Genomic DNA, 27,477 nt, shown 5'->3' on the forward strand with positions numbered 1-27,477 from the left:
CACAAACTGAAGGGTTTTTTCTTGTTTGGCAGATATGACGTCATGAAAATCGCTTATTTTTATTCGTGCACAAATGGTTGCGCTAGATATGTAGCAACTGCGTACGTCAGCGCAGCTATAATAATTCTATGAAAGGGCCGGCATTTTGATCTCTTGGACCCCTTTGAGGTCTGAAAACTTTATCGGAGGTTTTTCAAAAAAGCTCCGGAACTGCGATTCTTGCCTAGTTTTAAGAAACTGCACCAGTTGATTTGCGTCTACGCCCAGTTTCATTTGCGCAATAAATATTTCCCATAACGAACGCTTAGCAACGCATTCGAAACGGCCGATTGGTGCGTTCGCAATATAGTGCGCCTCGTCTATGCTGACGGCAAAAAAAAGCTCCTTTGAGTCTGTAAACGTAATATTTTTGTTAACACTTCTTTTTGGGCGAGATGGCGTATATCGTTCTTGAAAACTTTCTAGCGCAGACACAGACAACGGGGTAGACGACACACACACACGCTAAAACTTTTTCCAATATCTTTAGTATTTTTGCTTTTTTTTTCAAGGAACTATTTAGAAAAAAAATATTCAGAACCTTGGTACAACCCACGAAAAAAAAATTAATAAGCCCGAAAATCCTCTATTTGCATTATTTTTATCGTATATATTCCTTTATGCCGTGGTTCAGTTTCTATCTGAGAAGATAAATCGACGACCCTGCCCTAAAAGCAAAAAACGCACCTCCAATAATGAAAGAAAAAATAAATTCCATTGGATTGTTTAGTCATGCACAGCCTTTACAATTGGTTTAAATATTATACCATCGTTGCCTTTTTTTCCGGCTGTCAGATCCATTTACTGCATTTCTTCATTCTTTCCTGTATTTCTCCATCTCACAATTCATTTCAACGTTATATTTTACAACGGGTTTCGTTGAATGCGCTCCGTGATTTTTCTAAACCAACACCGCCGGTCTCACAACAAACAGTGCAATTCCAGACTGACACGAAAAAAAAAAGTAAAGACTTCAGGCCTCGGAGAACACAGATGCCCGGCGTCTTTCTAAGCCTCCGCACAAGCCTTGTACAAATGCGAGTTGGAATTGTCTTCGTCTTCCAACCGACCGAGAATGTTTGGTTAAAACAAGGGTGCGTTGCTTTGCGCGTTGTGACGCAGACAGCAGAGTATGTAAGCAGGGATGATTGCATTTCCGGGTCGCCTATTTTTATGTATTCATTGGGCCAAAGTACGTGAACTGTTTGCAGCTGGAGATACCGCTTGGATTTTGCGCCTTTAGTGTTGGCTGTCATAAAACACACAGAGGCGGGAACAAGATTTTGCAGCCGGGATTGCCTCTACTGTGATTTCTTGAGGGGCTTTGGAGAGCATATGTACTTCTAGAACGTCTGGAATCACTTTGGCTAGGAAAAAAAAAGCAATGCTCTGTAGTTGTTTGCGTTAAGACGTGTATGTACATGAAATTTTCTTTAGAGAAAAAAAGAGGAACACACTCGGGTGCCTACAGCAGGAAATGAAACCAGTTTTTCGTTTTTATGAAAAGTGGCCACTGCTAGAAAAACTGGACGCTAGTTGATTTCGGCACTACACGTTGTATAGACAAAGACGACCAGAGATAGCCATAAAAGTCATGGTCGAAGCGCCAAAATTTTTCCCTTATTAAGTGCACAAGAGATAAGCGTCCTACATGGGGCATTGACTTTTCACTGACCGCCAGACATGTTTTTTTTTCATATACTAGGAATTGTATTGTAAGTGGTGATTAGTAAAATATATATTGTTTTATAACTGAAATGAAGGGCCGAATTGTTGGAATGCAATAGCAATGGCACACGAAAGCATGGCAAACGTAACTCACCCCGTCTTGGTGGAAACGAATGCTTCGCCAGTAATCCACCAGATGCAGGAGCCTTGCTTGCTGAGATGGCGCTATACCGCCGAATCACTGATGCGTCTTCTTGGGCCCTTCGAACGACCGATGAGCTTGAGCAAGACTAAGTACGAAGCCTAGGACACGTTGAGTTTCCAACGCTCTCAAAGTCTACACTCACAAAAAGAAAAGAACTGTTCGGATGAAATGCTATTTAGATTGTTTCAATCGCTGAGGCACTCCACTTTGGCGTTTACCTGTTGGACGACGACACCACCGAGAAACCGGAAACGTTTAACTGTTGCTTCCGGGCCACATCCGGCGTCACTGTGCACTCATTTGAAAACAGTCGCCGGAGAATCGCCTGAAGCCGATGCGTCGAAGAAAAGCGGAAGTAACTTCCGATTCACTCCGGTCACTTCCTTCGATCAAGCGCAAACAGTGGTGCAAATATCTGAGATCGTCCCGCCTGCAATGAAAGTTCGCGCAGAGAGTCCGACGACGTCTGCGTTAGGTTATCTGTCGATAACTGCGCTAGTAGGTCAAAGTTTATAGCAGTAACTAAGCGCTCGTCAATTCGATGCACACGCAAGTCGCACAGATGAATCACACCAGCGTTATTTCTGCAGCCGAAAACACCAACTTGTTACTCGACGACACAAACGCATGGGACGTCACACTTGAAAGATGAGTCTTGAGCTGTACGCTACCGGAAGTTAGTCGCCGACAGTTTCTTCGAAACGGTTCAGAAACAGCAGCGTAGAAAACTTGCGGTTACCACTTCCGTCCTACACTGTTCGTATGCTGCTACCCAGGAAACGCAGGCGACGTACCTCATCACGTCAGTGGCGCTTAGGCGCTATCCTGCTCCTCACTACTCGTGTTCCGTGCAACGTCGGTGGCACCAGGGACGCGCTGGAAATCCCGCGTTCCGTCGCTTCCGGTGCGATCGACGGAAGTTAGTTCCTGTTACGGTCCCACACGCTTCTGCTGCTGCGGGAGCGACACGGCCATGGCACGCGGCAGCGCTCAGCCGCAGTCAGGGGGCTTCCGAGCCGGCACATTGATTGCGAGAGGCTGGCGCGGCCGCCGCATCAAGAGCGTTCTGGGGCTCGCCGGCGCCGGAGTACGTTGCGCCGCCTGCTTCGACGCGACGCCGAGAGAGGGCGCTGGCTGTTCAACCCTCCCCGTTTTCCTTCCTTTCCTTCCTCAATCGGGAGATCGTCCTCGGGCTGCGACCCTTTTCTCTCCTCCGCTACCCGAGTCACCCTCTCCACTTTCCCGCTTTTCCGTGGGACCGATACGGGACTTTGCCGCCCTCGCTGCCATTGAGTGAGTGGGACGAGCGCTGGGGATTCAGGATGCTCTCTCGGCCATAGAAGCGGGGCACTCGGGGAGAGAGAAACAGCGGAAAGAAAGAGTTAGCGGAGCTTGTAGCAGTGACGGGCGCAGTGTTTAGTTTCACAGAAGCTCGCATGTTTCGGCAGATAAGAAAATGAACGATGAAAACATAAGCTAGTGCATGTCACTAAAGGAAAGATGGCATGCTATAGTTGGAAACAAGAAATAATATTGATAATATTAATAATAATAATAATAATAATAATAATAATAATAATAATAATAATTGGTTTTTGGGGAGGCAAATGGCGCAGTATCTGTCTCATATATTGTTGGACACCTGAACCGCGCCATAAGGGAACGGGTAAAGAAGGGAGTGAAAGAAGAAAAGAAGAGAGAGGTACCGTAGTGGAGGGCTCCGGAATAATTTCAGACCACCTGGGGATCTTTAACGTGCACTGACATCGCAAGTAAAGAAAAAAGCAGCTTTTACCATTCAAGGGACCCCGTTAAAGCCAATGGCGTCGGCTGATTCTCGTGAACCTGCTAGCGTGAGTAGCGTGACAGTTCAAGGAGTGAGGTGCCAATAGAGGGAAGAGACTATCCCGAAAATCCCCTTCCCCGACTCTCCCCGTCCATCCGACTCTACAAAGCCCTTTATTGGGCAGGTGTAGATGCCGCAGTCGCGGCGCATTTCTAACAGCCGTTTTCGATACCTGACACTCGATACTTCAAGTATAATAAAGGACTTGAGGCGACTATGGTCTGACCGTGACTAGAACAAATATGCATACTATTCAAAGGCACCGCGTACCAATTTCGAGGGAACAAAACGTGAGTTCGAGTAAAATTTATTAATGTAATGCTCTTGTGCAGAAACTTTTCACCTGTGCATATATCCACTCTGCAGTCTTTTCAACTTCGAAATAGGGATAGTGTGCTTTCTTTATGCATCTTGTTTTGCTGGCCATAACCTAGATATTGAATGTACAAATTTTTTAAACGCTTCATTTCAGATGCGATGAGTTCAAATTTTATCTTGTCATAAAATATTAATTTAAAGAAAGGAAACGCCTCACGTGCCTTCTGTCTCCCTGTTTAAGACATGTGCGCCTTTCTACTGCATGAAAGTGATGAAGAAAAGTAGATATTCGTCAGTGGTACCAATTGACGTTTGTCAGTGTCTAATGCCCACAACAGCTTTTTCACTTGTCTAAAACATCGTTACCCAGGAGAAGGGTAACGTCACCGCTCAAGAGGGAGGCTGGTTGTGTACGGAGCCTAGGGTGACCTGCAGCTGCTAGTTATAATTCGTCTGTTAAGAATACAGTTTACCACAGACTCCCAAAATAATATACGATACTGAATGACAGCCGAATATATTTAATATAAAGCGAGACTAGTATTTGCCAGACAAGACACCCGCTGCGCTATGTGGCTGTCACGATGACGAGCGCTTCCGTTTAATTAAACCTGTACCCGAGGGGGTGGGGGTTGAACTTCGGAATAGCATCAGGTCGATCATGAAAAAAAGAGAAAAATTTGCGAGATGGTCTGCACTGTTTTTTTTTCTCGGAGGGGGGAGGATTTGCGAGGGGCTCTACTCTACTTGGTCGGCTACTGATCCGGAGCACCCGGGTTCGAACCGGACCGCGGCGGCCGCGTTTCGATGGAGGCGAAACGCAAAGGCGCCCGTGTGCTGTGCGATGTCAGTGCATGTTAAAGATCCTCAGGTGGTCGAAATTATTCCGAAGCCCTCCACTACGGCACCCTTTTCTTCCTTTCTTCTTTCTCTCCCTCCTTCATTCTTTCCCTTACCGCGCGGTTCAGGTGTCAGCCGAGATGTGAGACATATACTGCAGCATTTCCTTACCCCAAAAACGAATTTTTAATTTTTCAATTTTTATAACCCGCCGCGGTGACTCAGTGGTTAGGGCGCTCGGCTACTGATCCGGAGTTCCTGGGTTCGAACCCGACCACGGCGGCTGAGTTTTTATGGAGGAAAAACGCTAAGGCGCCCGTGTGCTGTGCGATGTCAGTGCATGTTAAAGATCCCCAGGTGGTCGAAAATATGCCGGAGCCCTCCACTACGGCACACCTCTATTCCTTTCTTCTTTCTCTCCCTCCTTTACCCCTTCCTTTACGGCGCGGTTCAGGTGTCCAGCGATATGTGAGACAGATACTGCGCCATTTCCTTTCCCCAAAAACCAATTATAATTATTATAATTTTTCAATTTTCTGGTTATTATTGCTGCAATAGTTTTCGTTCACCTCACTACAGCTGGAGGAGTTTAATTCACTCCTGCTGCTCCTTGTAAACAACCGCGTCTTGCGGCATTTTTTAGTCAGTTTTTATGCTTGTATATCTTGCTATCCTGGTGGGAAGTGTCTGAAACACTGGTGGAGGTATAGCAGCAACAACGGCAACAAAATAACATAACTTAGTTGTGATGAACGAGCGAGAAACAATGTAGTGCTTCGAGGTGAAAGTCGTATTCATGAAGCATTTAGCGCAACATTGTGCCTCATGGTGACCGCATTCCTGAATAGGAACAGCTAACGCAGATTCAGACACAGAAAAAAAAGAAAAGCAGTCATAATAAATGCGCTCTACTTTAAAAAGGACGACGCGTCGTTATTCACAACCGTGCATTTGTCACCAAGCCCGAGCGCCATTATTAATTTTCCCTTTTTCGAGTCCATTCGCAAGTTGGAACAATACAGAGATTGCACGCTTTGTAGCGTTTGAACGAAGCCAAAACTTCAAGGAATACACACTAGTGCTTTATATATTCGTCGTTTTTTTTTCTCCAGTGCAAATTTTTCTTCTCCTAAGATGAAATAAAGAGAAAATATGAAGACTATGGTATGAACTGCGGCACAAAGTACGAGAAAGCACATCACTGTGAATGTAAACGCAAAAAAACTTAAGCACTTCATATAGAAGAAAAGGGTATGTGTAGAAATAATATTAATAATAATAATAATAATATTAATAATAATAATTGATTTTGGGGAAAGGAAATGGCGCAGTATCTGTCTCATATATCGTTGGACACCTGAACCGCGCCGTAAGGTAAGGGATAAAGGAGGGAGTGAAAGAAGAAAGGAAGAGAGAGGTGCCGTAGTGTAGGGCTCCGGAATAATTTCGACCACCTGGGGATCTTTAACGTGCACTGACATCGCACAGCACACGGGCGCCTTAGCGTTTTTCCTCCATAAAACCGCAGCCGCCTCGGTCGGGTTCGAGCCCGGGAACTCCGGATTAGTAGTCGAGCGCCCTAACCACTGAGCCACCGCGGCGGGTATCTAGAAATATCTCAAAGTGCAGAATAGAGATAAAATGTGCTACGAGTACGAAGATGTCATCACTTACCTAATAGTCCAGAAAAAATTGACACGAAAATAAAACCATGAAATTAAGAGAGAAAGAAACATGCTTTTCCCTTCCTCAATAACACTAAAGTGTGCGGTAATTCGTATGCATTTCTTAGCATTTTTTTTTATGCGGTTAAGGCTGCCAGTGATAGCAGAATCTTGCAGACTATTCATCTCCTCATTTTCTTTTCTTTAGCGCCTTCTTTTCGCATGCTCAGTGCCAAACGAGAACGAGATTTCGTTAACATACTTGTCCATCCTTTATCTATTCGCAAGTTTATTTGAGCGGCACGACGTTTTTCTCCAGAGGGAGAGATCTCAGTAAGAGACTTTCTCTGGTGTATGGGGCGGTTGCTACTTTCCCAACCTCTCCTAGAAAAAATAGGAAGGTCCAGTTCTGCTCCTCCCATAAACGGTGGTATTAGGACGCTGTTAACATGATAATAATAATAATAATAATAATTGGTTTTTGGGGAAAAGAAATCGCGCAGTATCTGTCTCATTTTTTGGCGGACACCTGAACCGCGCCGTAAGAGAAGCACTAAGGAAGGGAGCGAAAAAAGAAATGAAGAAAAAGGCCGTAGTTGAGGGCTCCGGAATATTTCAATAAATGTATTTCTCTCTCCATCGCCTGGGGATCTTAAACGTGCACTGACATCGGACAGCACACGGGCGCCTTAGCGTTTCGCCTCCATCGAAACGCAGCCACCGCGGTCGGATTCGAACCCAGGAACTCCGGATCAGTACCCGAGCGCGCTAACCACTGAGCCACCGTGGCGGGTCATCTGCTGCTAACATATCTAATAAAATAATTGGTTTTTGGGGAAGGAAATGGCGCAGTATCTGTCTCATATATCGTTGGACACCTGAACCGCGCCGTAAGGGAAGAGATAAAGGAGGGACTGAAATAAGAAAGGAAGAAAGAGGTGCCGTAGTGGAGGGCTCCGGAATAATTTCGACCACGTGGGGATCTTTAACTTGCACTGACATCGCACAGCACACGGGCGCCTTAGCGCTTCCTCTCCATCGAAACGCAGCCACCGCGGTCGGATTCGAACCCGGGAACTCCGGATCAGTACCCGAGCGCCCTAACCACTGAGCCACCGCGGCGGGTCATCTGCTGCTAACACATCAAAATCTGTTTTGACGGTTCTCAAAAGAGTAGAAGAACCAAGCGAGTGAATCCGGCAGCTCTGGAAGGACGTTAGAAGCGGGAGAGCGGAACGGAGTGTGGCCTCGGAGATCGCGCATAAAGGAGGCTGAGGGATGTGAGGAAAGGAGTAGAGGATCCCCGGAGTGAATCCCTTCAGGGCGCGACGGCTGCGCCCCCTGGCTTCCCCTCCTTCCTCTACTGCCCTCCTGCCACGACTTATTTTTTTCTTCGTTTCTATTTCCATAAGACGTATGCGTTCATTCCGGGAGACACATTACCACCACATGCGATCGAGCGCCGCTGCCCCCCCACACATGGCGCCATCTCTCGGTGACTGCGCAAAAGTTCAGCTCCTCCGCATTCATAGAGGGCGCAGTTGTGCCGAGAGCGCGGAGCGCAGTTCGCGCTTTATGTGGTATTGTTTTATAAGGTTAACCGCCGACCCCTGCACAATGGTTCAAAGCGCTCTTAGACCACGGTCTAGCCTTGGATTATACAGCCCTTGTCGAAAGTATAGAGTCCAAGCGATTTGCTTATGCGTCGTGGTATATGGCGCTTTACGCGCGGCAGCGTTCCAGATATCTGCAAGGTCAGAGGAACTCTTTTTCTCACATCTTTGAGAGCTAGGACTATGACGGATGCTACACGATCTCATCTGCAAGGCTTTGAAGCAAACCACTTGAACTTTTTACCTTCGACAAAGGCTGGACGTGGCCACAAGCTTCGAATTCAAATTCGGTTTAATTTACCCAATTCTTCTGTCTGTATTGCAATCTCTATCGGTCTTCCACATCCGTGATCCCATGAAGCACTGTACCCGGAAGTGAGCCCATTCGTGCATTTGCTGCATGAGTCAATCCTTCCTTGCTGTCCTTTGAAGATTTGTGATAGTCCACTGGTTACTTTTTGTTCATTTGCCTCACACTTCATTTATCCTACAGCATTTAAAGCGTCGAAGTCACCTTGTCCTTGACCCTGCACTACGGAACACGCTTAGTTTCTTACCGTGGAAATTGCGAAATTTCTTGCAGTAAGAGAAAAGCCAAGAGAATTTTCCTGCAATGCGTTGTTTGAACAGAGATAGCTCAAGACGAATAGGATAAATTCAGAAGTGTTTATGAGTTGCAGGTGCACGGCAAATGAGAATATTGCAGTGTGTAGAGCTTAGGTGTTCCCGAGGAAGTCAGTTTATATTTTGTTCTAAATATTCAGGTGGAGAAATTTCATACAACATTGTTTTGCTGTCAGGTGGCTACGTCCAAAACGACAAAATGAACTCAGAACTTGGGCCTCTGCTTGGCAGCAGAGAAAATGCCATTAGTTACGCCTTCAGTTTTCCTCGCTTTAACGCACGAAGGATGTGTAAGATGTGCGGTTAAGCGATACCACGCGGTAGGCCTCGGCCCAGAGAAGAGATTGCCCTAATTCTAGGGAGCATTGAGTGTGCGTGATAACAAAGACTACCTAGTTCCCTCTCAACATTATCAAATGACATTGAACACAATCGGACTAGCATCTCAAAAGTCAAGTTTTCCTCAAGTATCAGGCAGCCGAGTTTAACACTGCTCAAATATTATTCGCTATTGTCTTTGTCGACCCTATGGTTCTTCAAACTGTGAACATGCACCTTTTGTTACGACTAAAAATCCTTTGTTCGTTCTTTGTTTGCACCTATCGTACTTGTAGAATTGTATAAATTTTGGAAGAGAGTTTTGCAAGGCTTATTGCCAATTTATTAGCTCTATAAACTTACAGTGTTGACTGTGTTTGATGAAATCCAGGAGTACATGATTTGTTAGAATACGAACCTGTCGTCACTGTATGCCATGATAAAAAGGAGATTTAGACGCAAACAAATAAACTGGCTTTGCTTTTCATGATAGCCACCTGCGTTGTTTTCCGGAAAATAAACTGCATCTGAATTAATCAGTGAGTTTCTTCCTTTGCTTCTACTCGCAAATTGGTACCAGTGAAAAGTTCATTTTCTATAGCCATCGTCAGGCCGCTACTTCGCTTTGACCAGCATGCAACAGTATATCTAGCTAACAGAATTGAAGAACTGCAAGCTAAAATCTAATCAGCGGCTGTTCGCCTTTGTGCATATATGAATTTTGGGTGACAACCGGGGTAGTGCAAAACTTTGGTGCCAGTCGCAGCGCTTAGTAACTCTGCGTATAGGTGTGGAGGGCCTCTTACTTTTATGCTGGTGCAACCGCATAAGCGTCCTGGATAAGGACCACTGAATGCTTCGCGATGTCATTGTTTTGGAACAAATCAGTTATTGACTGATATTGCGACTAATAAGCTTGGCCTGTTGTCTTGACATCATGTGTGACGTCAGTTCATTTTAGTCATTCTGCATAGCGCGTTGAACCTGGTGTGCTACAACACATAGACATCATGCTGCATATTGCTACGTGCCACTGTAGAAGAAGTACAAGTGCCTGAATTCGTAGAAAAAGAAGATGGTTCTCTCTCGCTCGCGCGCTCGAACCACTTAGGGACCGCCGCAGTTTTACGTGTCTTCTCCGGAGTTCCCGGGTTCGAACCCGACCGCGGCGGCTGCGTTTTTATGGAGGCAGGACGCCAACGCGCCCGTGTGCTGTGCGATGTCAGTGCACGTTAAAGATCCCCAGGTGGTCGAAATTATTCCGGAGCCCTCCACTACGGCACCTATTTCTTCCTTTCTTCTTTCACTCCCTCCCTTATCCCTTCGCATACGGCGCGGTTCAGGTGTCCAACGATATATGAGACAGATACTGCGTCATTTCCTTTCCCCAAAAGCCAATTATTATTCTCCGGAGGTTCTCCTTTCCTTCCGCCCCGCGGCGACCAAGGCCTGTCTGCAGATGAAGAGGATCACCGCCGCCGTGCACAAGCTCACCGCTCGAGGCCAGGGCATCTCCCAGCAAGCCGCGCTGCGTTTATACAATGCCGCAGCTTTGGGGGCGGTGCTCTATGCGCTGCCGCTCGTCACGGTGCGCAAGCCGTGCTGGAAGAAGCTCGAGCTTCAGCACCGCAAGTCCCTGCGCGTGTGCCTAGGCCTGCCCAAAAACTCGCAGTGCGCCGCAACGTTGGCCGAGGCAGGAGCGTGGCCCCTTGAGCTCCAAGCAGCGCGCAGGGCACTGAATCACATCGACCGGCTTCACCGCGCACCGGACAGCGGCTCGCTGCTGCAGCGTATGCGCTCGCACCCGCGCTCACGAATGGGCGCAGCGCTGCTCGAGTATGAGCAATTGACCCAAGGCCCACCCCCCTACGGCTCCTGCGCGCCCTGGCCTGCTGCCTCGGAGGTACAGCGAGAGATCGTCGGCATCGCGGGAAAGCGGAGCACACCCCTCTGCGCTGTGCAGCAGCTGGCCAGAGCCGTCATACACGAGGAGCTCCAGGACCATCTCCTCGTGTACACCGACGGCTCAGTGGCCCGCGACAGCTGCTCCCTTGCTGCGGCGGCCACCATCCCCGCCCTGCGACTGCACAGCCAGCAACACGCAACCTTCCTGGGCTCCTCCACCACGGCGGAGTTGATGGGGATCCGGCTCGGGCTGGACCTGCTGCTCACCCTCGGCCCTCCGCCGCCCAGGAGTGCTCTGCTGTGCGACTCCCCCGCCGCCATCAGCCGCCTGCAATCTAACGGCCGCGGTACCCCACTAGTGCGGGAGATTCGCTCGCGCATCGAGCGCCTCGCGCAGAGAGGTTGTGCCGTGCGTGCACAGTGGGTGCCCGGTCACTGCGGCATCGCCGGCAACGAAGAAGCTGACGACCTCGCGACCGCTGCACACCAACTACCTGCCAGCGATCTGCCCCTTGCGCTGGAGGACGTGCGTGCGGCCATTCACGACCATCTCCGAAAGCAGCACCCCGACCCACGCATCGCGGGAGGTGAGCGCATCGACAGTGTCACCGGCTGTCGCGCACTTACACGGTCGCAACGTGCAATGATCCTCCGCGCGCGCATTGGCTGCGTGTGGCCCGGGGAACGACGGATGCGTCACGGAATCGCGACAAGTGATGTGTGTGACGGATGCGGTGCAGTGGAAACACTAGAACATCTGCTCCTTCGCTGCTCCGCGTTCGCCGATGCTCGTCGCGATATGCTCGCGGCCTATAGGGCGCAGGGCATACTACCAGACTCCATCAAGACGCTATTGTGGACGCAGGGCAGTGCGCGCACTCGTGAGCGAACTTTGGTGAGCCTCTGTGCATTCCTCGAACACACGGGCTTGACGTCCCGTCTGTTCTCCGTCAGGTAGTTACACGCAGTGACCGAACGCTCCGCGAGTTCTACCTTGAACGATTAATAACTGGACGCCCCACTCCAGTTGTAACCTACACAGTGCTGTGCGCGTGTGTGATTTAATTCCTCTTAAATGAACTAATCACGCGCACAACCTGGACACATTACTTATTCTGTAAATAGTTTGTACATATTACTTCTCCCCCTATCCTCTCTTCCTGTCCCCTCACCTCTTTCATTTCATTTCTCCATTCTGCCTGCTGTCCTTTATTTCCGCTGCCCCAGCTCAGGTGCTTCAGTATCGATGGCAGATGCCGGGGCTAGCAAAAATCTTTTCCTTTTTTTTACTATTATTTTTAATAAAACCACTACCACCACCACCGGAGGTTCTCCTTCGAATTGCTCGTAACATTTGGTGAATAATAATAATAATTGGTTTTTGGGAAAAGGAAATGGCGCAGTATGTCTCATGTATCTTTGGACACCTGAAACGCGCCGTAAGGCAAGGGATAAAGGAGGGAGAGAAAGAAGAAAGGAAGAAGTGCCGTAGTGGAGGGCTCCGGAATAATTTCGACCACCTGGAGATATTTAACGTGCACTGACATCGCACAGCACACGGGTGCCTTAGCGTTTTTCCTCCATAAAAACGCAGCCGCCGTGGTCGGGTTCGAACCCGGGAACTCCGGATCAGTAGTCGAGCGCCCTAACCACTGAGCCACCGCGGCGGGTCTAACATTTGGTAGAGGGGCTGGTTTTATTTATGAAATCCAGGAGTACATGAGTTATTAGAATACCAACCTGCCGTCACTGTACACCATGAAAAAAGGAGACCGACGCAATCAAGTGAACTGGCTTTGCTTTTCACGCCCTCCACACCTATACGCAGCGTTACTAAGCGCTGCGACTGGCACCAAAGCTTTGAACTACCCCGGTTGTCACTGAAATTCATATATGCACAATGGCGAACAGCCGTACCTCTCGTTCGCACCAATCATCGATAACCTCGAAGGCGTCGACGCTCGCATCCCGCGTGTTTTTCGTCGTGGGTTCCACACCTTCGCTTTTCAATCTGGTGTTCTCTAGAAGCGCAACTTTGCCTGCAGCTTAGAAGCGCTCCTGCTTTTCGCACCATCGCAGTTGCGGCCAGAGATTTTAGTGCCTTTCATTATGCACCCTCCGCCGGCCATCTCGGAGTAAGTCGTACACTCGCGCGGATTAAACAAAAGTATTATTGGCCCAGATTACTCCCATGGGTGTGGGCCTACGTATAAACATGCTGTGACTGCCAACGTAGGAAGTCTCCTCCGTTGAAACCAGCCGGATTTCTTCACCCCGTCAATCCACCGAAGACCCCTTTTCACCAAATGGGCATAGACCTCCTTGGCTCTTTTCCGAAGCCTTAGTCTGGAAAGCGTTGAAGAGTCGTTGAAACCGACTGCCTGACACGGTACGCTAAGACCACGTCCCTTGTCAAAAGCACTGCTGTTGAAGAGGCGCAGTTCTTCGTACTCAACATTGTCCTGCGTCATGGAGCCCCCGCCGTTGTAGTTACTGACCAGGGAACTGCGTTCGCTGCCCGTTTAACCCAGTCCGTGATGACTCTGTGCGCACCAGACACCGACGTGCTACTGGCTATCACCCACAGACAAACGGATTGGTAGAGCGACTCAACCGCACTCTAGCCGACATACTTTCTATGTATGTTGACGTCGAGCATCGAACTTGGGACACTATTCTGCCGTAAGTAACGTTTGCGTAAAACACCGCCCTGCTGGAGACAGCCCGACTGACCCCCTTTCAGCTCGTCTTCGGTCGGCAAGTGACCACTCCGTTGGATGCTATGTGACCCGTTGACCCCTACTGCGACTCTGACGCTGACCTCGACGCAGACACCTTCGTTCAGCGTGCAGAGGAAGCGCGGCAATTGACACGCCTGCGAATTAACCACCAACAGGAGACTGACGCCGTTAGGTACAACCTCGGACGCCGCTTTGTCAGTTACGCGCCTGGCGACTTGGTGTGGGTTTGGACACCTGTTCGTCGCCGCGGCCTTTCTGAAAAGTTGCTGCGCAAATACTTTGGCCCTTACGAAGTAGTGCGCCGCATCAGAGACGTGACGTATAGAGTTGCTGCCGCACAATTAAGCGGCTTGCTTATCGCGCCGGTCGCACCGTGCTGAAGTCGTGCACATTGTTCGCATGAATCCTTACCATGACAGACTACCTGACTGAACAGCGGTTCACTGCAGCTGTGTTTTCGCGGACATTTCCCTCCTAGCCACATCGTTGCGATGCTGCAGAAGAGGGGGCAGTGATACGTGCCACTGCAGAAGTATAAGCACCTGCATTCGTAGAAAAAGCAGACGGTTCTCTCTCGCTCGCGCACTCGAACCACTTAGGGACCGGCGAAGTTTTACGTGGCTTCTCTGGAGGTTCTCCTTCGAATTGCTAGTAACAATATAAATATATAATTGGAGTACGCGGCGTCAACAGTTGTTGCTGCAAAAAGGGACTTCACCTTCAATTTAAGACCGTTGTTTCACTCAAACGAGTTGACAACCACACAAAACACTCAGCACTTCAAACGCGCACACAAGCCAACACTGTTCTTGGCTAAACGGCTCGAATTCAATTTATAGAAAATGTGTTGTCACAATTCACAATTAACATCCTTCACAAAGGGGTATCTTCACTCACAGAACGGAGAACATTCGCTTGATAATTAATGATATAGACTCCAACGCAAGCTTGCGAACAGAAACCACAAACAATGATTACAATCTTTCTCCAATGAGCGTCGCTTTTGCAAACTTACTCCTGAAATGACGATTCTCACAGCTTGGTGTCATCAGCACACAGACATAGCGGATAATAAGAGCCCAATAGAACCGCCATCCACGCACAACTACAGCCTTCAAATAATAGACATCAGGGTGCCGAATCCAGATGAACATAACCAACGACACGTCAGTACAAAATTGTCCGGGTCTAGCGTTAAAAAAGTGTCAACAAATACACAGTACTCAGACGTGACATTCAATACTATTTCACTGAGACATGAGCAGAGAAGTACGCTGATACAAATCAAAGGCCACTTCGGTTTTTCTGAAGTCCGTGCGATGCCATAGATACGTACGCACATTGCTCTGTCTATGAGAGTCCTCTTGTTTGTAGCGAATGCTCTTCGTCAACTGTAGCGTACAGAATGTGTATTTTCTTTCCTTTCTCCTCGGTTGAGAAGGGCCAAACGCGATTGTTGCCCGATGTCGGTGCGCGTTAGAGACCCTCAGGTGGTCGAAATTATTCCGGAGCCCTCCACTACGGCAACTCGTTCTTCCTTTCTTCACTCAGTCTCTCCTTTATCCCTTTCCTTACGACACGGTTCAGGTATCCACCGAGTTTTGAGACAATTACTGCGGCATTTCCATTGCTAAAAAAAAAAACAATTTTTCCCACTGCGAACATTTAGCTACACTGGTCGGACCTTGTCTCCTTCCACAAGGCACAGCTCCCCGGAAGCGTCGGTGAAGCCGAATTCCTAACACGGAGAGCCGCTTTGGCTCTTTACTTTGGAAAATTTAAACTTGGTTAAAATTTGTAATTTTTGAAAATACATTTATGGTATTCAGCAAAACATCGTTGGTTCCCCGACTTCCATTTTCTTTCCTTCTCATACGACTAGGCTCATTAAGTGGATTTTCTAAAAACAATTTAGTCCTTTTCCCTGGCACTCGCTTGCATCGCAGCTAAGTAGTTTACCGCTACGGTGAGGGAAACGGGGCGTAACGGCAAACTCCCGCATCACTTTACGCTCCTTAATCCTGAAACGCCAGGTCCCCTCCAAAGAACACATGCAAAACCTTACAAATTCTACAGTTCGTTTAATGTCGCTTAGTTGCCGTATAAAAAGTTGCGTGTAAGAGCCACTGGAAGTCTGACGGCAAAATAAACACAACCTAAGCCGTTAATTAGACGCACTCGGGAGGGAGGTCTAATTTTCCTCTCCGTACGCTCAAAGTAGAAAGTGAAGCGCGACCGTCGTCGCTGGAGTCGGGTTACGCGCCCACGCGTCAAAGCGACGAGTGACAAGGTGGGTGCTTGGGCAACGAGGACTCAGAAAATAACTTAATTTTTTACATCACTCATTTTTCGCACTTAGCAAATCTCTCGGCTTAATTTCGAAAGTTAAACTTCCCCAAAGAATCATGGCTTAATACGAGAAGCAATGTTGTGGCCACTAACGAACCATAAATCTACAGTATCGAAGCTATTTGGACCCTAAGTGGCTTCCTTTGTGCAGAGCGCCCCTTACAAAAATTTCTTTAGACAGTCTATAGACTGTTCATAGACTTCACTCTATAAATTATATGGACTCTTTTTAGACAATCTCTAGAGAACAGTCTATAGGCCCTACAAATCCTGTAGAGAGTCTATAGACAGTCTATAGATTTATGGCCAAACAGTTTTAGGAGACCTTTGTCTATAGACAGTCTATAGCCTATAAATAGAAAAAAAAAGAAATATCTACAGGAAGGCAATAGAGTCTACAAGAAGTCTATAGACTGTCTATAGACCATTTTTGTAAGGTCGTAGCAGCACGATTCCATAGAAGTCGTGTGCCCAGCATCTGGTCGGGCTTTTATCGACTAAACTTCATCGCTGGCACGGTAATGGGCCGTCACAAAGTTCTACCGCTCTTGTTTCCGGTCGTAACACTGATCACCAGTGATGGGAACGTGAAGGAAGAAGATTATCCTATACTGCTTCTTGTGCACCTCTTTACGCTTACAATTTCCAATTTCGTAATTTTTTGTCTTTGTTCTTCAAAAACATCAGGCAAAACGCTAAGGCGCCCGTGTGCTGTGCGATGTCAGTGCTCGTTAAAGATCCCCAGGCGGTCGAAATTATTCCGGAGCCCTCCACTACGGCACCTCTTTCTTCCTTTCTTCTTTCACCTCCTCCTTCATTCCTTCTCTTAGGGCGCGGTTGAGGTGTCCAATGATATACGTGACAGATACTGCGCCATTTTCCCCCCCAAATCCAATTATTATTATTATTATTATTATTATTATTATTATTATTATTATTATTATTATTATTATTATTATTATTATTATTATTATCCTTCAAAAACACGAAATACTGGAACATAAGAAAACACGCGTACCTTTGAGAATTAATGAGCTTTCAGATAACAGTTGCACGAATCTGAATGACATTGTGTTCAGCGGCTAAGCACGTATCTGAATCCAGAAAGTTTCTTGTCTCCTTTACTGTGCCAATGCTGCCCTCTTAAGTATGACTTGTCACAACGACATGGAACATACATTGCAGTAAGGCCTATAAATATTATTGTCGACGTATTGGCCAAGCCACTTGCTCACATATAGAATGCCATACAAATCACAAGCCAGTTTACTGATAAAATGAAAATAGGTCGTGTTAGTGCTATCCGCAAAGCAGGCGAAATGAAAGACCCTAAGAAGTTCCGTAAAATTTTTGTACTCCTAACGTTGTCTAAGCTGGCAGAACGAATACTTAAGAGTGGTTTGAGTCAGCACCTTGAAAAAAAAAAAAGGTTATTCCACAGCAGTATGCTTTAAAAATTCGCACCGGCTATTGTAACCACGAAAATAAAATTACTAACGGTACTTCATTCTTAGACTTAAGCAAAGCTTTTGATTCAGTTAGGCATGAAATATTACTGACTAAACTGGATGGCCGTGGGATAAGAGTAGCAGCTTTGAAACTCTTCAAAAATTATCTCATACATCGGCAACAGTACCCTAAGGTTAATGTCTTTGACTCCGAATAAGGATTTATAAATACTGGTGTCTAATAAGAATATAATCATCATAAGACCACAACTCTTCCTCATATACATAAATTGTATATTCTTTTGTTCCTCATGCAGAGGACGCAGTTATATATGCCGATGATACCAATGTGTTTCTACGGGACCAGACCTTGAAGCTCTGCAGCATACGGCAAACTTCTGCCTGAAAGAACTCTTTCGGTGGCTTAACTGAAATGAGTTAGCTCTAAATGTGAGCAAAACTAAGTACGTAATATTCAGGGCCAGAACCGAAAGCACTGATAAAAACTTCCGTGTGATTTTTGAATAGAGAAAGAATAAGCTTTTTTTTTCAAGTTTTAAACCTTCCCAGGTAGGCGCTTATTCGAAGAGCTCCATGGTCTTCTTCCCCAGCCATGCCCTGTCGATGAGCTTAAGATGCATGTCTTGTTCCGGAAAGTTCTATGAAATTTCCGGGCATAATTTTTGAAGAGCACCTCTTTGGGACCCTACATAGAGGTTATGTTTGCACAAAAGTTTCTCATTCCACAGCCGTAAAATTACAGTTAAAAGTTAAGTTGTGGTTAGAAAACAACTTTACTTCTTCCTTGTGAAATTAAATTTACATTAATGCCTTTTGATGTGAGAGATCACCGCAGTTACTAACTATAATAAACTGTACACGCTACAGGAAAGAGCCATCGGAGCTGTAGGAAGCGGACTGTTCACCGATATGCGCGTGAACTTTTATAAACTAGAATCTATTAGCAACCGAACAAATATAAACTAAAAGAAGTTGGTAGTATACTAATTAGTCTCTATAATTAGAGGAAACATGATATTGAGGAAAAATATTTGATAACTAAAGCAGTTTGTAACCTCTACTACCAGAATTATGAAATTTACAAACCTCGTACAAACAGCGGCTTTCGGAAAAGATAGTAAGAAATAATGCTAACATTACATATTTATCCTGAGTTGCACTAATATTGCCAATTCATAGCAAAAATCATTTAATAACATGACTCATGACTCGATGGAGAGAATATCCTCTCCTACTGTTCGCTGTTTGTAATATATTACTTCTTCGTGCCTTTTTTCTACGCTCTAATCAGGACCGGCTTGAAGAGCTTGAAGCTCAGTGCTGCTGGGTAATTCCCAATTGCTGAAAGACTAATATTTACCAAATGTAGCCCTGTCATCGTGCGCTTAGTTTCAAAACGTTGGAACCCGCCATAAGTCGGATGCAAAGTTAATTACTCTCTAATGATCCATACAGGGTCCCCTCCACACTAATAAACACCTGACGTGGATGGGCGTGAACCGAGAGAACAAACAATCAAATTAAAGCAGGCGCACCGAGCATCCGACGACTCGGGGCGCCTCGCGAATGAAGGGTTGAATGAACTTTGAATGTACCGACGGTCCCTCCCCACCATAATTTGCCGCTTGTTCGTTGCGAAAACTCATTCAAGGTGTCCGTCAAGTAGGGTTTCTCTGGATTTAATCACATGGATAGAACGACGCAACAGACGTGACGTCGCGCTTTGAAGAATGGCGTGCGGTACGCCAGAAGAGCTTGGTCGGTCGGTGACGTCAGGGCGGTGGGTTAAGGAGGAGTCGTAGTATAGGTGGGATGAGGACGTAAGGCCCGAACATCTAACTCACTTTAATGAGATTAGTGCGCCGAAACCTCATTTTCCTCTCACTCTGGGGTGCTCAGTCCCTCTGTGTGCATCGCTCTGAATGCAGCCCCTCCACTTCTAATCCATCCACTCAGCCCATGCTGCCTTCGCCGAAATTTGGCGAGCAATTGTGCGTTGGTGATTATATCCTCAAACGTAAGAACGAAACAAGGAGATACTAATGAGGGAATTCAAAATAATCGTCCATCATCCCACGTTTCTTTTGCGTTGGCACATTTTTTTTTTCCTTTTTCAGGTAGTGTCTGCGTCATTTTACGGATTTAATACATTCGTGTCTTTGTTAGTTGCCTTCCAGAATAATGAAATAAAAACAGAGTAATTGACATACTAATGTTATAGGGACTAAGAAAGACTCAAAGGCTGCAGCGGATTTCTTAGCGTCTTGGGGCACTTGGGTTTCAGCGTAAAGTTACGTTTCAATCGCCCAAGCAGTCCGGACCCCGTAGAGTATCTGTTACGGGTCCAATTGGACTTATTTTTGGAAATGTGGGGGAGAGTTTGAAGGATTCTTCACTCCCGCCACCGGTTGGCCCAGTATTGCACTGCCTCCGGAATCGGCCTTGTCTTTAGCGCGTCTTAACTATCCTGTCTTTCTATCCCATCTTTCAACTCTCCTACTATCTTCACGTGGTAGCGAGTGTGGCAGGCCTGCGCAGATTCATTTTCTTTCTTCCTGGCAACAACTTCTCGCTCTCTTACGTTTCAATCCCGACTTGTGTAAAAAAATGCATTTTTCACGCCGACTGGTACTTTTATGAATTTATGAACTTCAACTATCCTAAGCACAGGTGAAGGTGTGCCAATAACCCTTTTCGAATAATCCGTCATAAACGCGAGCTTGACTGCCTGCTCTCTTCGAGCTCGTAGTCTTGTTTGCATGCAAATGTATCTAATGCCGCAGCTAACACGAGTAAAGTTACGATAAGGCCTGGTTGGTATCCTATAATTGCTGTAAACTGCGCCTAAAAGGTACAGAGGACGAATCTAGACTTTAAAACAGCAACATGACGTTAGCATACCAATTGAATTCTTTGCAGTGCTACCTTCGCTGTAAAAGTTTTCCGGCATACGCGTAGTGTTTGTCGCCAAAAAGCGTCCGCGATCACATGACCGTAACACATTTTTGCAATGGACAGCGCTAACTTTGACATTAAAGCTTTGGGCACAGACACAACGAACAAAAACAGCGCTTACTTTCAACTATTGAAAGTTAGTTCTCATTCTCTTCGTTGTCTCTCTGTTCCAAGTCGTTCAGTCAAAGCGCTGTTCATAACAAAAAAGCTCTCCCAATTAGCCCTAATTATCGGTTTATTGTTATTTAACTCACGCTCAGTTCGGAGCGCCTCGCGCTAACTTCGTTGTCGTCAGGTCGGACACGTAGTCGCAACAAGGCAACACCAGATGTCGTGAAACCACAATGCAGACGACATCCTTCGATGACTGCATGAAGCGGCTTCCGGCGCACCTGCGCAGAAGCGACCTCAGCAGTTACGATGAAGTCGCCAGGGACGGTGTGGCACATCACTGGCAATGCGGGAGGGCTGTGGATGCAACGGAGCGGGAACGTCGTACTCTGAACTCTGCGAGCATGTGAGAGCCATGAGCCACAATTGTACGGCGGGCAGAACTGTAAGAGAATGCTTTTGAGACCCTGACCGCCAATGCGTTGAATGACAAGTCCGTTCTAATACTGGTTGTGATGAACAACCAACTAGCTCATAATGTGTTCTTCAGGAACATGAGACACCGTGTATATATTTGTGTATTACCTATAACACAGTGTCGTTGTTTTGTAGCGATAGCTACATTACGGTAGCATTTCGAGCCTTCAGCGTGGCGGTGGCACGTGACGGTGGCGGCGCAGCCATGGCGTGGCGGCGCCGCCACCGCCATGTGGTCACGTGGTTGGTCGCGTGACCGGCCACGTGGTGCGGAGCAGCTGCTGCTGCCGCGGTGCGGCGCGCCGGCGAAACCGAGCTGCAACTGCTGCGCTCATGCGCCGTGCCAAGTGGGACGAAGATGTAGTAGGAACGACCAGCGAGACGGAGGGCGAAACACCTTGAAAGAAGAAAAAGCATACATGACGACGAAACAAGTATGAAAAAGGACGACCAACACTTATGCGACGCTAAATAGGCACAGGAGGAAAGAAGCAACACACATTGTCACCAACATAGCGCGTCACAGGCAGCGCCAACCGACGGTTGAAATTACTCAGTGGAGGCAAGCAAAGGAGAATCTTGAGGCAGTGCGTTCCATTCAGTAATCGTGTTAGGAAAAAAATGATTACTTCTAGGCATTCGTGCGGGCAAAAATGGGTTCAGTGTAGTGTTTATGCTTATTACAAGATTTGTTAGATGACGGTTTAGTTATGTAATCCGGGGGTCTATGCCCACTTTTGAAAAATACAAACGACCAAGAAATTTAATTCGAGCCATTTTTCTTCGTTCTCTTAAGCATTCAAGCTTTGCTTCATGAAACATAGCAGAAGGAGAGTCCCGGCGTTTGTAACGGTTGTATATAAAACGCGCGGCTAGCCGCTAAATTTTTTCAATTTTTTCTGTATCTACCGTTGTGTGAAGGTCCCACACAATACTAGCGTGCTCCAACGAAGGTCTTACTAGCGCGTTGTACGCCTTGCTTCTCAGTTCACTTGACCATCTTCCTAATTTGTGTTTTCAGAAGCCTAATTTTTTACGAGCTGAAGAGCATATGTTATCAATGTGTGCCGTCCATTTAAGCCTGTTTGTAATTTTGACTTCTAAATACTTATATTTCACTACTGGTTAATCATATTGCCGCCCAGGTTAAATGAAAATGAAAATTAGTAACACACATATGCACAGTTTTTTTCAATGTTAATCATCATATCCCATTTATCACACCATTCTGCTAGTAATTTTAGATTGGCGTTCAGCTCGAGTTAATTCGTAACAGAATTTATGGTTTTAAAAATAACATAATCATCTGCAAATAGTTTAACTGATGCAGATGACCTGACAGAGTCAAGAAGTGTATAGACTGTCTATAGAGCATTTTTATAAGGGAATCAATGAATGAATGCTACTATCTAAACATGACTCTCCTGGCAGATCTTAATGCGGTTTAAAACTTTTTGTCGTATTTCTAGAATCAAATATTTCTTCTACAGCGCAAACTAGCACACCTCTAAAAGCCTAAGCTCACTCCCTTGACTCTTACCTCTCGCTTTGTGTAGGGCGCTCAGCCATTTGTTCGAGGCTGCGTGTTTACACAATTTCTGTGCGCCGCTCGGTCAGTGCACTGTGCAGGAGACCACCCCCCATGCAATCGCTGCTTTCCCTCCGACAGCGCAAACGCGTGTCAGACGGGGGTGCTTCTAGCACCGGAAGAATCTCCGCTCCATCTTGAGAATTCGAACCGAACGCCTAGAGGCGCCACTAAATGGCGCGAGAGGCAATTTCGCGCCATAAATCACGCGCGTTTTCCTTTGCTCCTGCTCAGCCGATACTCTCGCGTTTCCGCCCGGTCAGTTTCACGTCGCCGCCACTGAATTATCTGCGGAGTTCTTGGTTTAATTTCTTCTCACCGTTAACGTACTATTGGCGTCAAACGAAATGCGAACAGTGGGGCGTGTAATAATAATAATAATAATAATAATAATAATAATAATTGGTTTTGGGGGAAAGAAAATGACACAGTATCTGTCTCATATACCTTTGGACACCTGAACCGCGCCGTAAGGGAAGGGATAAAGGAGGAAGTGAAAGGAAGAAAGGGGTGCCGTAGTGGAGGGCTCCGGAATAATTTAGACCACCTGCTGATCTTTAACGTGCACTGACATCGCACCCAAAGCTTCATTTTACGCCGTCTGCCTGTCGCCAACAGAGCTCATCCGCTCTCATTCGGTTTGCGATAGTCTTGCTTTCCCGCTTTGCCACTGGAGCGTCACATTCACTATTTCAACCGGTCTGAACTTGCGCATCGCGGTTTCGTTGGCGGAACCGGCTGTGGCTCGCGTGTGTGAAGCGAGCGTTCGTAGCTCCCTGGCCTACAGCACTTTGATTTTGCTTGCGTCATCGTCCTGTAATCAGCGTATGGTTGCGAAGCGAACAGTTGCGGTCGGTGTCCGACGCAAAAGTTCCTGAGTCGCTTGTTTCTGATAGCTTTATCGCCACCAGATAAGCTCACATACAGTGGATAGGAATATTCATGCATAAGCGTACGGGCCTAAACGCGAGCGCGAATCGTTTCTCTTTACTTTCACGGCGTGCAGGAACTCATGAAAACTGGTCGCCCAGGGTATGCAATTGCCAGAATTTTCCATGCAATCTGTGGTGCGGGACGGCTTGGAAACATGCCTCGTGGTCACAGACAGCGGGTTACCAACAGCTGGCCGCTGGTGCAGGCACACCAAACATTACGGCTAGTGTGGTAAACGACACTTTTCAACTGTGCCAGCACGTCAATCAGTAGACATCGTCTGCATAGGGATGTTCTGCGAAGCTGTTATACTGTCGCAGAAGCCAGCGGCCTGCGAAGCAAATAGAAAAGCATGGCTTGTGTTGGCACAAGACAGCCGTCATGGATTACGGCGGATTTCCGCTCCGCGATGTTCTCTAACAAGTCAGCGCTTTCAACTCATTGGGACTGGCGTCAGGGATTTGGAGAGTCGACAACATCAGGTGTGCCTTTCCTACCATATGTGCATGCCAACGCCACGTAGTTCAGGTAGGATTGCTTTAATGCAATGGCCATCATATTGCGACGCGACAAAAGGCCTTCGTTCTTTTCCTTAATTGCGCAACCCGTCGGCCTGTACTTGTTCTCAGCGCAACCAGACGCTGATAACACTATCGCTTATCTTGCCGAGGGAGCAAGTAGCTTCTTGTGCTGTGCATATCAGTTGGTGCTAATGTACCGCATGTCATATAGCAGAATTTTGTCGCATGTTCAGAAACTACAGGCGGTTGAACCCGACCGCTGCGGCTGCGTGTTTATGGAGGCAAAACGCTAAGGCGCCCGTGTGCTGTGCGATGTCAGTGCACGTTAAAGATCCCCAGGTGGTCGAAATTATTCCGGAGCCCTCCACTACGGCACCTCTTTCTTCCTTTCTTCTTTCACTCCCTCTTTTATCCCTTCCCTTACGGCGCGGTTCAGGTGTCCAACGATATATGAGACAGATACTGTGCCATTTCCTTTCCCCCCAAAACCAATTATTCAAATTTTAAGTTGGAGCCTTCGAATACGTTGTGCCTCGTAGTTTACTGTGTTACCTTGGTACGCAAAAATGAGTCAGTCAATCAATCAGTCAGTAAATTCATCAATCCATCAATCTTTATTAAAGGCGGAACGAGTTCCGCGTCGAGCACAGCTCCGGAAAGCTTAATTAGGCAACAAATTTATGAACAAAGTGGCTTGCACAAACCATGCAGTAAAGCACATAAACAGCCATATTTTCTGCCAGCAAGCTATAGAAGAACTCGATGCGGTTGATGTGCCTATAAAGAAATGCTTGAGTTACAGCGAGAGAATGACAAATCGGCACGCAAAGAAAGACGACGCAACACCAGGAGGACTCCAGATGCGTGTGCTGAACAAAAAGTGCCCTTGAAGGCACCCTCGAAGATAGCGCGAAGTTCATCAACCGCTTCTGGTAAAGATGATACAATGCGTCCAGTATTCACGCCCGGGCCTGCGGGAGAGACCTTCGCATTTTTTCTGAACACTTTCGCAACGCGAGTACCTTCTCTTTGTATACGGTCGAGCATACAGCCCCAGACTGTCTGTGCGCTGTACCTTACTAAACAGGGCATTGACGCTTGTCTAACTAGACCACGCACACCGGAGAGTGATTAACAGAGTTCTTCACACGGTTGAACACCTCACGATATACTCCACGTCTTTGCCCTTATCATTAGCGATTTGCGAACAATAGTATAAAGGCGACGCCTCTGGAAGTTGCTAACCTTACTTGAATCAGAATAGCGCATCTTGAATGAAACGCCCACAACCAGACTCCAGCTTCAAATTTCGAAACACTGCAGAATTCTTGCTTCATATCGTGTGTATGTAGAACAGTAGCTTTTGTAACAATGCGCTTGTGCAGACCGGTCGCTATGCATGTTAGTATCGATCTGGCGAGTCTGGAGAAGCACTAAAGTTTCGTGACCGAAATTCCCCATACTCGCCTTATCTCTCTTTTTGCCTGGCTCAATTTTTTATCGCGTCTGCGGTTCTGCTGCGTAATGTCCCAGGTCTGTTGTCAGCGTGGTGAAGTCAGTGTTTTGTGCTGTGCTTTTGGTTGTGGTTGCGTTTTCTGTTATTTCTCCTCACTTTTAACTCTTTCCGATAAGTTTATTCGACCGTGTGCATGCAATGGGGCGCTCATTAGCAAACATTGATCACAATAGGAATGTACCAGGCGTTAAGGATACGAGAACAGCGTCAGTAAATCGGCAGAACCTTGTTTTCATCTCAGAAGCTCCGCTTTAGAGGACATACTACGTTTTCAATAATTTTGGAGAAGATGTCAATCGACTGATTTCGATGGTTTGTTCCTTCATCACTTCGAAGTTTGCCGTGCCTGATAGTCGGAAAAAATAACGCTGCTATGAGATAATTTCTGAAGCTAACACAATAAAGCTTGAATCAATGCAACGCGATGGGCGCTGCTTTGAAGCGAACTTTATTCGCAGAAGAGCAGACGGAAAAAAAGGTTGGGTCACATCGCTGGGAAGTTAATTAAATGAGTCGGGAATCCATGTGGCGCTAGAATTTGCATATCTGGAGTGTTTTCTGCCGTGTGCGGTGGATAAACAGAGTTGGATCCAGGTCAAAGAGCCAGAATAGTTTGTCCGCTGTTACCCGCCTAGAATACGAATGACTCTGGAAAAAAATAATTTGAGATGTTGTCCTTGGAGTGCGAAAAACTGTACACAGTCACACACCGACGGAAGCATATATTTTATATATTTTTATTTGTCATCTTGAATAGACCCCACTCGAACGGTGATTTATTCCGTAACAATATCAACGCTTCAAAAGAACGGGTGTAATATCTACCAGACGTTTACTGCGATAGTGACAATCAGAGTGTGTTATCTTGCCTCCTCCTTAGTCAGCCGTCTTTCGAGCTTTTACAATAGGACAAATTCCAGCCAATTCGCCCAAATTTTGGTCCTTCAGAATCAGAATTTTGCGGCCGCCGTAGGATGTGCCTAATTTTGGTTTAGCCCTAGAAATGAAATCACGGGGATAAGTGCCGAGGTGACGCGTTCTGAATAGATGCTTAATATAAAATATATTTTTCGCTTAAAAGTGGAATGAAGGGGTCAACACGTTTTCATATGAGACGCAAGGTTTTTAGACGATTTAGTGTTCGCACTCGGAAATGCATATGCGGGCAAGCGTATGTCCAAGTTTAGATCCTCTTATTGTTTCCAATGATGGCAAAAAACAATGGCGGAGATACGTACTACAAGGCGTGAATCCCGACGCAGTGCAAGTTATGATTGTAACCGCAGCCGTGGCCTAGTGGTTCAGCATTCGCCTGGCATGCGGGAGGTGCGGGGTTCGATCCCCAGTGCCGCCGGGCACCCACCGGTGATACAATGGCTAGAAGCTTTCCCCTGGTCTGGTGCTCGGCTTATTTAGGGTGAAATGCTTGGGAAATGAGTCTGTGACCCCATCTTGAGAAGTCGAAAATATCTTGTGCCATGGCGCAACTTTGTCCATGGATGCTTTTGCGCCAGAAAAATCTATAATCATCATCATCAAATTATGATTGTATGTTTTTCTTATAGCCAGTGGCCACTCAAAGAATTTTGGCAAAAGTCCGTCGGAAGTGGAAAGATTTATCCCGGTACTCAGACTCTAATATAGCACCAGGTGGTAGGAACCTCAAGGTGGAAATTGATGATTGGCCATAAGATCGAAATAGATAAATTTCAGGGCTGCACACAGCGCGATTGAACGTGACCCCATACCATGTTTTCTAAAGTTATAAGGTACAACT

The 27,477-nt window shown here is 46.7% G+C and overlaps 1 protein-coding gene across 1 annotated transcript in view; it reads right to left on the minus strand.

The window, feature by feature from the left end:
- The window catches only part of LOC144101000 (uncharacterized), a 103,523-nt gene extending 100,543 nt beyond the window's left edge, over window positions 1-2,980 (minus strand). The window contains exon 1 of the mRNA XM_077633976.1: window positions 1,862-2,980. The gene's annotated coding sequence lies outside the window, so the exon portion shown is untranslated. The remainder of the gene's footprint in view (window positions 1-1,861) is intronic.
- Window positions 2,981-27,477: the final 24,497 nt, after the last annotated feature.

Source organism: Amblyomma americanum, chromosome 8, assembly GCF_052857255.1.
Source record: "Amblyomma americanum isolate KBUSLIRL-KWMA chromosome 8, ASM5285725v1, whole genome shotgun sequence".
Classification (NCBI taxonomy): domain Eukaryota; kingdom Metazoa; phylum Arthropoda; class Arachnida; order Ixodida; family Ixodidae; genus Amblyomma; species Amblyomma americanum.